Source organism: Strix uralensis, chromosome 32, assembly GCF_047716275.1.
Source record: "Strix uralensis isolate ZFMK-TIS-50842 chromosome 32, bStrUra1, whole genome shotgun sequence".
NCBI lineage: Eukaryota > Metazoa > Chordata > Aves > Strigiformes > Strigidae > Strix > Strix uralensis.
The window spans coordinates 1966457-1973722 of record NC_134003.1 but is presented as its reverse complement, the minus strand read 5'-3'; the positions used below and the strand labels follow the sequence as shown (position 1 = coordinate 1973722).

The 7266-nt window shown below is 53.9% G+C and overlaps 2 pseudogenes; both read left to right on the top strand.

Annotated features, from left to right (window-relative positions):
- Window positions 1–1070: 1070 nt before the first annotated feature.
- LOC141936234 (feather beta keratin-like) lies at window positions 1071–1827 on the top strand (annotated as a pseudogene).
- Window positions 1828–4758: 2931 nt separating this feature from the next.
- Window positions 4759–5515, top strand: LOC141936226 (feather beta keratin-like; annotated as a pseudogene).
- The last annotated feature ends 1751 nt before the right edge of the window (window positions 5516–7266 follow it).

Below are 7266 nucleotides of genomic sequence, written 5' to 3'. Positions count from 1 at the left end.
GGGGAGACGTGCAGCAATTCCTCCAGAGACCCCACTCAGCTGCTGTGCAGGCTGTGCCTGTGGAGGTGCCAAGCAGTAATCCTTTTGTCCCTCCAACCAGGCCTCAGACGGAGGAGACTGAGGGAGTGGTACCCCACCAGCTCTGTTCTCAGTCCCTCCTTCCCATGCCCTTGCCCTCCACGGGCATTGCTTTGGTCCTGCTGCGCTGGTCCTGCTTCAGGGAGAGTAGGAGGCACCTCTTGTGGCATGTTCCTCTGACTCTCCTTGCAAAGACTGATGGGCCCTGCTTGCTGCTGAGCAAGGTTGGGTGTCCTGTGTGAATCCTGCTGAGTACCTGCTCATGCCTGGTGTGCCAGCAGGCTGGAGGGCCAAAGCAGAAGTTGTGCCAAAGACACAGGCAGGAAGGAGGATGTGTATGGGTTGGTCAGCATGTGTCTTGGTCACTGGAGTGGCTCCAACTTTGCCTGAGGCCTCCAGCAAAGGGTGCTGGGAGGGGAATAGCCTTCATTCTTAACCACTGGTAGTCTGCTGCTTAAGGCAGGTGGGGATGGAGGAGGGAAGGAAGATGGCAAAAGAGTCAGGCAAATTTCCACCGAGATCAAAGCTCAGTCTCAGAGAGAGAGTCTAAAGTAAAACCCAAGGCAGAAGTGCCCTGGCTGGAAAGGTGATGCCTAATACAGTGTGAGTGAGCAGAGCATGAGAGAGAGCGACTGATGGTGCCGACCCTTGCCTGTGGATGTCCAAGCTGAAGCCTCAGGGTTATGTGGAGACCTCCCCATTCATCAAGTAACACTTTAATGTGAGGACCTGGAAGGCAAGAGACTGGCATTAACTGGTGAGGTGGGACAATCCTCATTGCTGGCTGCATCATCTGCCTGTGCTGACGTGTCATTTCCCCTGGAAAGGCTTTGGCCTCTAATACTGTCACTTGAAAGGAGCCCGTGTGGCTGAAGGGGCATGTCATGAACAGGGAAATGAAAAGGCAGCGTTGCAGGGAACATAAGCAGTGTCCCCATTTCTGTAATTGTGCTGCTTTGCATGCAAGATGAGCTTGTTGGTAAACACATTACATGCGCAAAGTGTGCCTCTGGGCCTGGGGCGGTCTGGACCAGTATAAAAGCCAGTGCCACAGCACGGTCCCTCATCCACTTCTCTTGCCTTCTCCTCCTTGGTGAACAAGGTGAGCTGCAACCGCCTTTACCTTTTCCTTGTCTTTCTGCTTTGTCTGTCTTCTGGCCTCAACTGAGTCTTTGCCTTTTTGAAGCTTGTGCTGAGAGCTGTGGTCCCCGATCCTGCTCACAGCCTCTCGGTTCTCTTTGCCACACTGTGGAGGAGTGGGAACAAGTGTCGGGCTCTCTTTACAGGTGAAGGGTAGGATCGAGGCTCCAAATCCTCTCTTGTCCCTGTGCAGGCTGTCCCTGCTCCCCAGGCTGTGCCTTTTCTCTTGCCGAGCCACCTGTCAGGCTGTGCCTCACATGCTGCCTGTGTTTTCCCTGCCCTCTCTCCCAGGTGTACATCCGACCCACAGCCATGTCCTGCTACGATCTGTGCCGTCCCTGTGGCCCAACCCCACTTGCCAACAGCTGCAACGAGCCCTGTGTCAGGCAGTGCCAGGACTCCCGCGTGATTATTGAACCGTCTCCCGTGGTGGTGACCCTGCCCGGACCCATCCTCAGCTCCTTCCCCCAGAACACCGCCGTGGGATCCACCACCTCTGCTGCCGTTGGCAACATCCTGAGTGCTGAGGGAGTGCCCATCAACTCTGGGGGCTTTGGCCTCTCTGGCCTTGGTGGCCGCTACTACAGCAGGAGGTGCCTGCCCTGCTAGAGCCGGGATGGATGTCCAGTGAGACCAACGATCAGGAAGCCCAAAGCCAGGTGCCGGACTGAGGATGGAGCTGCTGGCCAGAGTTTCCAGATGGGCTGAGAACCCTCGTGCCCTCCTGCAAAGCAGGGAGGGAAGCAAGGTGCCAGCCTGTGCTGGCTGGAAACATGGCCAGCTGATGTCTTCTGCTTCTCCTGCTTTCTTCTCCACATCATGAGTCCCTGTTGTCTCCTGCTGTCCTGTGCCATGGGTTCATCCTGAAGGAGGTGGAGAGGGGCCCTGTCTATCCCCATCTCCCCATGTGTGTGGAGGAAGATGCATGTCCCATGACTGTGAAGGGGTGCCTGACTGTGAGGTGCCATGGTAGCAGCCTGGACGGGGTCCCTCCCAGCATGCACTGCTTGGTTTCTCTCTTTAGACTCAATAAAATTTATGCTGCATTGTAGCTTGATGTCTCCTTGTGTTCCTTCCCTCCTGGGATGCCCAGCCAAGCTGCTCAGTGAGAAATCACAGAATCACAGCATAAGTGAGGTTGGAAGGGCCTTCTGGACATCACCAGGTCGAACTCCTGCTCGAGGAGGTCACGCTAGAGCCAGTTACTCTAGGTCCAAATGGATTTTGGATATCTGTAAGGATGGAAACTCCATAATCTCCCTGGGCAACGTGTTCCAGTGCGTGGTGACCCTCACAGTAGAAAAGTGTTTCCTGATGTTGAAATGGAGCTTTCTGTGGTTCTTTTGTGTCCATTGCCTCTGGTCCCTTTATGGGCAGCACTGAAAAGAGCCTAACTCCTTCCTTCTTGAATCTTCCCTTTGGGTATTTAAATACATTAATAAGCGCTCCTGCTCCCAGGCCTGCTCTTCTCAGCTCTCAGTCTTTCCTCATATGGGCGACTCTCCAGTCCCTTAATCATCTGTGTGTCCTTTCATTTGACTCCTTCTAGTATGTCCATGTCTCTCTTGCACTGAGGAGCCCAGAACTGGACACAGTATTCCCGGTGTGGCCTCATGACTGCTGAACAAAGGGGAAGGATGAACTCTCTCAACCTGCTGGGAATACTTTGACTAAAACATCCCTGGGTACAACAGTAGGCTGCATTAGCAAATGTGATCCCATACAGGGTAAAGGGGTGGCTGAAAGGCTGTGGTGCTCTTGCATTCTTTTGAGGGGCTGAGAGGGGGTGTCCCACTGAAATGGTCACCTGGAGGGGACCGTCCTTTGCATGTGACAAAGCCACCCAAAGTCACCCACATGCCTTTGTCCTGAACAGGAGACTTGATGTCTCTCCCAGCAAGCCCCTGCGACACCTTCCATGGCTCCAAGAGGTGGGTGATGTGTGACCGATGCCCAAGGAGTTGTAACCGCTCACTTCTGACCCGAGACCATCTCTTTGTGCCTCCCAGCTCCATTTCGGATGTACTAATCAGTGTTGGCGGAGTTGCACAGTCACTGCTTGTGAGTTTGCATGGCATGTGGCCCATGACATTGAGGTGAGGGCATTCAGCAAGTCCTTCTCTCTTCCTCTGCTCACCAGAGGAGGGAAAAAAGAAACTCTTCAGGATCAGGCCATTGTGTCTTCCTGTCCTTCTGCCCTGGACTGCAAGACCACCCACATCAGGGAGGGAAGTTACATTGCTTGTTCCTGGAGTTGTGATGTAGGTGGCGATGTTGGAGAGAAGCAGCCACCCATCCCTTCCTGCGACATGTGCTAGTCCTCCACAGGTGATGTTTTGCCCCATGCCCCCCTGCCCTGCTTCACGTAGAGTGAGGGGCCCCTCTTGTGCTGTCCCATACACCTTGGGAACCCCTACAGTGCCTTTCCCCATAGCTAAAGCCCTGTCTTCCCTGCAAGACAGCTGCTGTCAGCAATGCCCCCTGCCCCTGTGCCTGCTGTGCAGGAAGGCCCTGGGGAACGCTCCTTCCATCAACACTCATGAGCCATGATGAGCTGACAGCAGAAGCATAGTGGGGTGAAAAGATGGTACCAGGGAGGGAAGGCGGCATCTGTGGCACGTGACCAGAGAGACCTGCGTGCAGCAGCATGTTGGAGCCTTTTGGCAGACCCTCACTACAGGTGCTGATGAAGGGACTAGCACGAAGCAGTGGGAAATGGGCATCCTGCTGTCTACTTGCCTCCAGTGTGTTCCTGCTGACGCCTCCAGACCATGAGTGCTTGTGATGAGTCTTGATGTCTCATGGAAAGCTTTTCAAGCTTTTTGCAGTGCCTGTTATTGAGTTAGTGTACAGGCTCAAAGACAAAGTGTTTGGTAGCCTTGGGGTTGAAGAAGGAACATTTGGGAAGCCCCAAAACTGACCTTTGGTGCTGGGGGTGGAGGGTGGAGTAGGATTGGTGTGTGTTAGAGAGGAGTGCCTCTGCTTTTCAAACATCCTCCTCCTGTTGACCTGAGGGTTGCTGGAGGCTCTCCAGATAAGGTAAGGAAGGGCAAAGAGCTTAAGGGTTTCTCTTGATGTTAAATTGCTAAGCCTAAAACTTTACAGGGTATCCAAGGTGACTGGGGAATTCATACCTAAATTTGATAGAGTTAGGTATTAGCTTACACGATGGATATGGTGACTCCTGTCACAGAAAAGCGTTTTTAAGTCTGGCCTTGTATTTCAGAGTTGCCAGAAGACATGCCCTGTTCATTACGAGAAGCCTTAAAGTGAGGCCCTGGAGCACAAAGAGATGGTAACAGCTGGTGAGGTGGTACAGTCCTCATTGCTGGCTGCATCATCTGCCTGTGCTGACGTGTCATTTCCCCTGGAAAGGCTTTGGCCTCTAATACTGTCACTTGAAAGGAGCCCGTGTGGCTGAAGGGGCCTGTCATGGACAGGGAAATGAAAAGGCAGCGTTGCAGGGAACATAAGCAGTGTCCCCATTTCTGTAATTGTGCTGCTTTGCATGCAAGATGAGCTTGTTGGTAAACACATTACATGCGCAAAGGGTGCCTCTGGGCCTGGGGCGGTCTGGACCAGTATAAAAGCCAGTGCCACAGCACGGTCCCTCATCCACTTCTCTTGCCTTCTCCTCCTTGGTGAACAAGGTGAGCTGCAACCACCTTTACCTTTTCCTTGTCTTTCTGCTTTGTCTGTCTTCTGGCCTCAACTGAGTCTTTGCCTTTTTGAAGCTTGTGCTGAGAGCTGTGGTCCCCGATCCTGCTCACAGCCTCTCGGTTCTCTTTGCCACACTGTGGAGGAGTGGGAACAAGTGTCGGGCTCTCTTTACAGGTGAAGGGTAGGACCGAGGCTCCCAATCCTCTCTTGTCCCTGTGCAGGCTGTCCCTGCTCCCCAGGCTGTGCCTTTTCTCTTGCCGAGCCACCTGTCAGGCTGTGCCTCACATGCTGCCTGTGTTTTTCCTGCCCTCTCTCCCAGGTGTACCTCCGACCCACAGCCATGTCCTGCTACGATCTGTGCCGTCCCTGTGGCCCAACCCCACTTGCCAACAGCTGCAACGAGCCCTGTGTCAGGCAGTGCCAGGACTCCCGCGTGATTATTGAACCGTCTCCCGTGGTGGTGACCCTGCCCGGACCCATCCTCAGCTCCTTCCCCCAGAACACCGCCGTGGGATCCACCACCTCTGCTGCCGTTGGCAACATCCTGAGTGCTGAGGGAGTGCCCATCAACTCTGGGGGCTTTGGCCTCTCTGGCCTTGGTGGCCGCTACTACAGCAGGAGGTGCCTGCCCTGCTAGAGCCGGGATGGATGTCCAGTGAGACCAACGATCAGGAAGCCCAAAGCCAGGTGCCGGACTGAGGATGGAGCTGCTGGCCAGAGTTTCCAGATGGGCTGAGAACCCTCGTGCCCTCCTGCACAGGAGGGAGGGAAGCAAGGTGCCAGCCTGTGCTGACTGGAAACATGGCCAGCTGATGTCTTCTGCTTCTCCTGCTTTCTTCTCCGCATCATGAGTCCCTGTTGTCTCCTGCTGTCCTGTGCCATGGGTTCATCCTGAAGGAGGTGGAGAGGGGCCCTGTCTATCCCCATCTCCCCATGTGTGTGGAGGAAGATGCATGTCCCATGGCTGTGAAGGGGTGCCTGACTATCAGGTGCCCTTGTAGCAGCCTGGACAGGGTCCCTCCCAGCATGCACTGCTTGGTTTCTCTCTTTAGACTCAATAAAATTTATGCTGCATTGTAGCTTGATGTCTCCTTGTGTTCCTTCCCTCCTGGGATGCCCAGCCAAGCTGCTCAGTGAGAAATCACAGAATCACAGCATAAGTGAGGTTGGAAGGGCCTTCTGGACATCACCAGGTCGAACTCCTGCTCGAGGAGGTCACGCTAGAGCCAGTTGCTCTAGGTCCAAATGGATTTTGGATATCTGTAAGGATGGAAACTCCATAATCTCCCTGGGCAACGTGTTCCAGTGCGTGGTGACCCTCACAGTAGAAAAGTGTTTCCTGATGTTGAAATGGAGCTTTCTGTGGTTCTTTTGTGTCCATTGCCTCTGGTCCCTTTATGGGCAGCACTGAAAAGAGCCTAACTCCTTCCTTCTTGAATCTTCCCTTTGGGTATTTAAATACATTAGTAAGCGCTCCTGCTCCCAGGCCTGCTCTTCTCAGCTCTCAGTCTTTCCTCATATGGGCGACTCTCCAGTCCCTTAATCATCTGTGTGTCCTTTCATTTGACTCCCTCTAGTATGTCCATGTCTCTCTTGCACTGAGGAGCCCAGAACTGGACACAGTATTCCCGGTGTGGCCTCATGACTGCTGAACAAAGGGGAAGGATGAACTCTCTCAACCTGCTGGGAATACTTTGACTAAAACATCCCTGGGTACAACAGTAGGCTGCATTAGCAAATGTGATCCCATACAGGGTAAAGGGGTGGCTGAAAGGCTGTGGTGCTCTTGCATTCTTTTGAGGGGCTGAGAGGGGGTGTCCCACTGAAATGGTCACCTGGAGGGGACCGTCCTTTGCATGTGACAAAGCCACCCAAAGTCACCCACATGCCTTTGTCCTGAACAGGAGACTTGATGTCTCTCCCAGCAAGCCCCTGCGACACCTTCCATGGCTCCAAGAGGTGGGTGATGTGTGACCGATGCCCAAGGAGTTGTAACCGCTCACTTCTGACCCGAGACCATCTCTTTGTGCCTCCCAGCTCCATTTCGGATGTACTAATCAGTGTTGGCGGAGTTGCACAGTCACTGCTTGTGAGTTTGCATGGCATGTGGCCCGTGACATTGAGGTGAGGGCATTCAGCAAGTCCTTCTCTCTTCCTCTGCTCACCAGAGGAGGGAAAAAAGAAACTCTTCAGGATCAGGCCATTGTGTCTTCCTGTCCTTCTGCCCTGGACTGCAAGACCACCCACATCAGGGAGGGAAGTTACATTGCTTGTTCCTGGAGTTGTGATGTAGGTGGCGATGTAGGAGAGAAGCAGCCACCCATCCCTTCCTGCGACATGTGCTAGTCCTCCACAGGTGATGTTTTGCCCCATGCCCCCCTGCCCTGC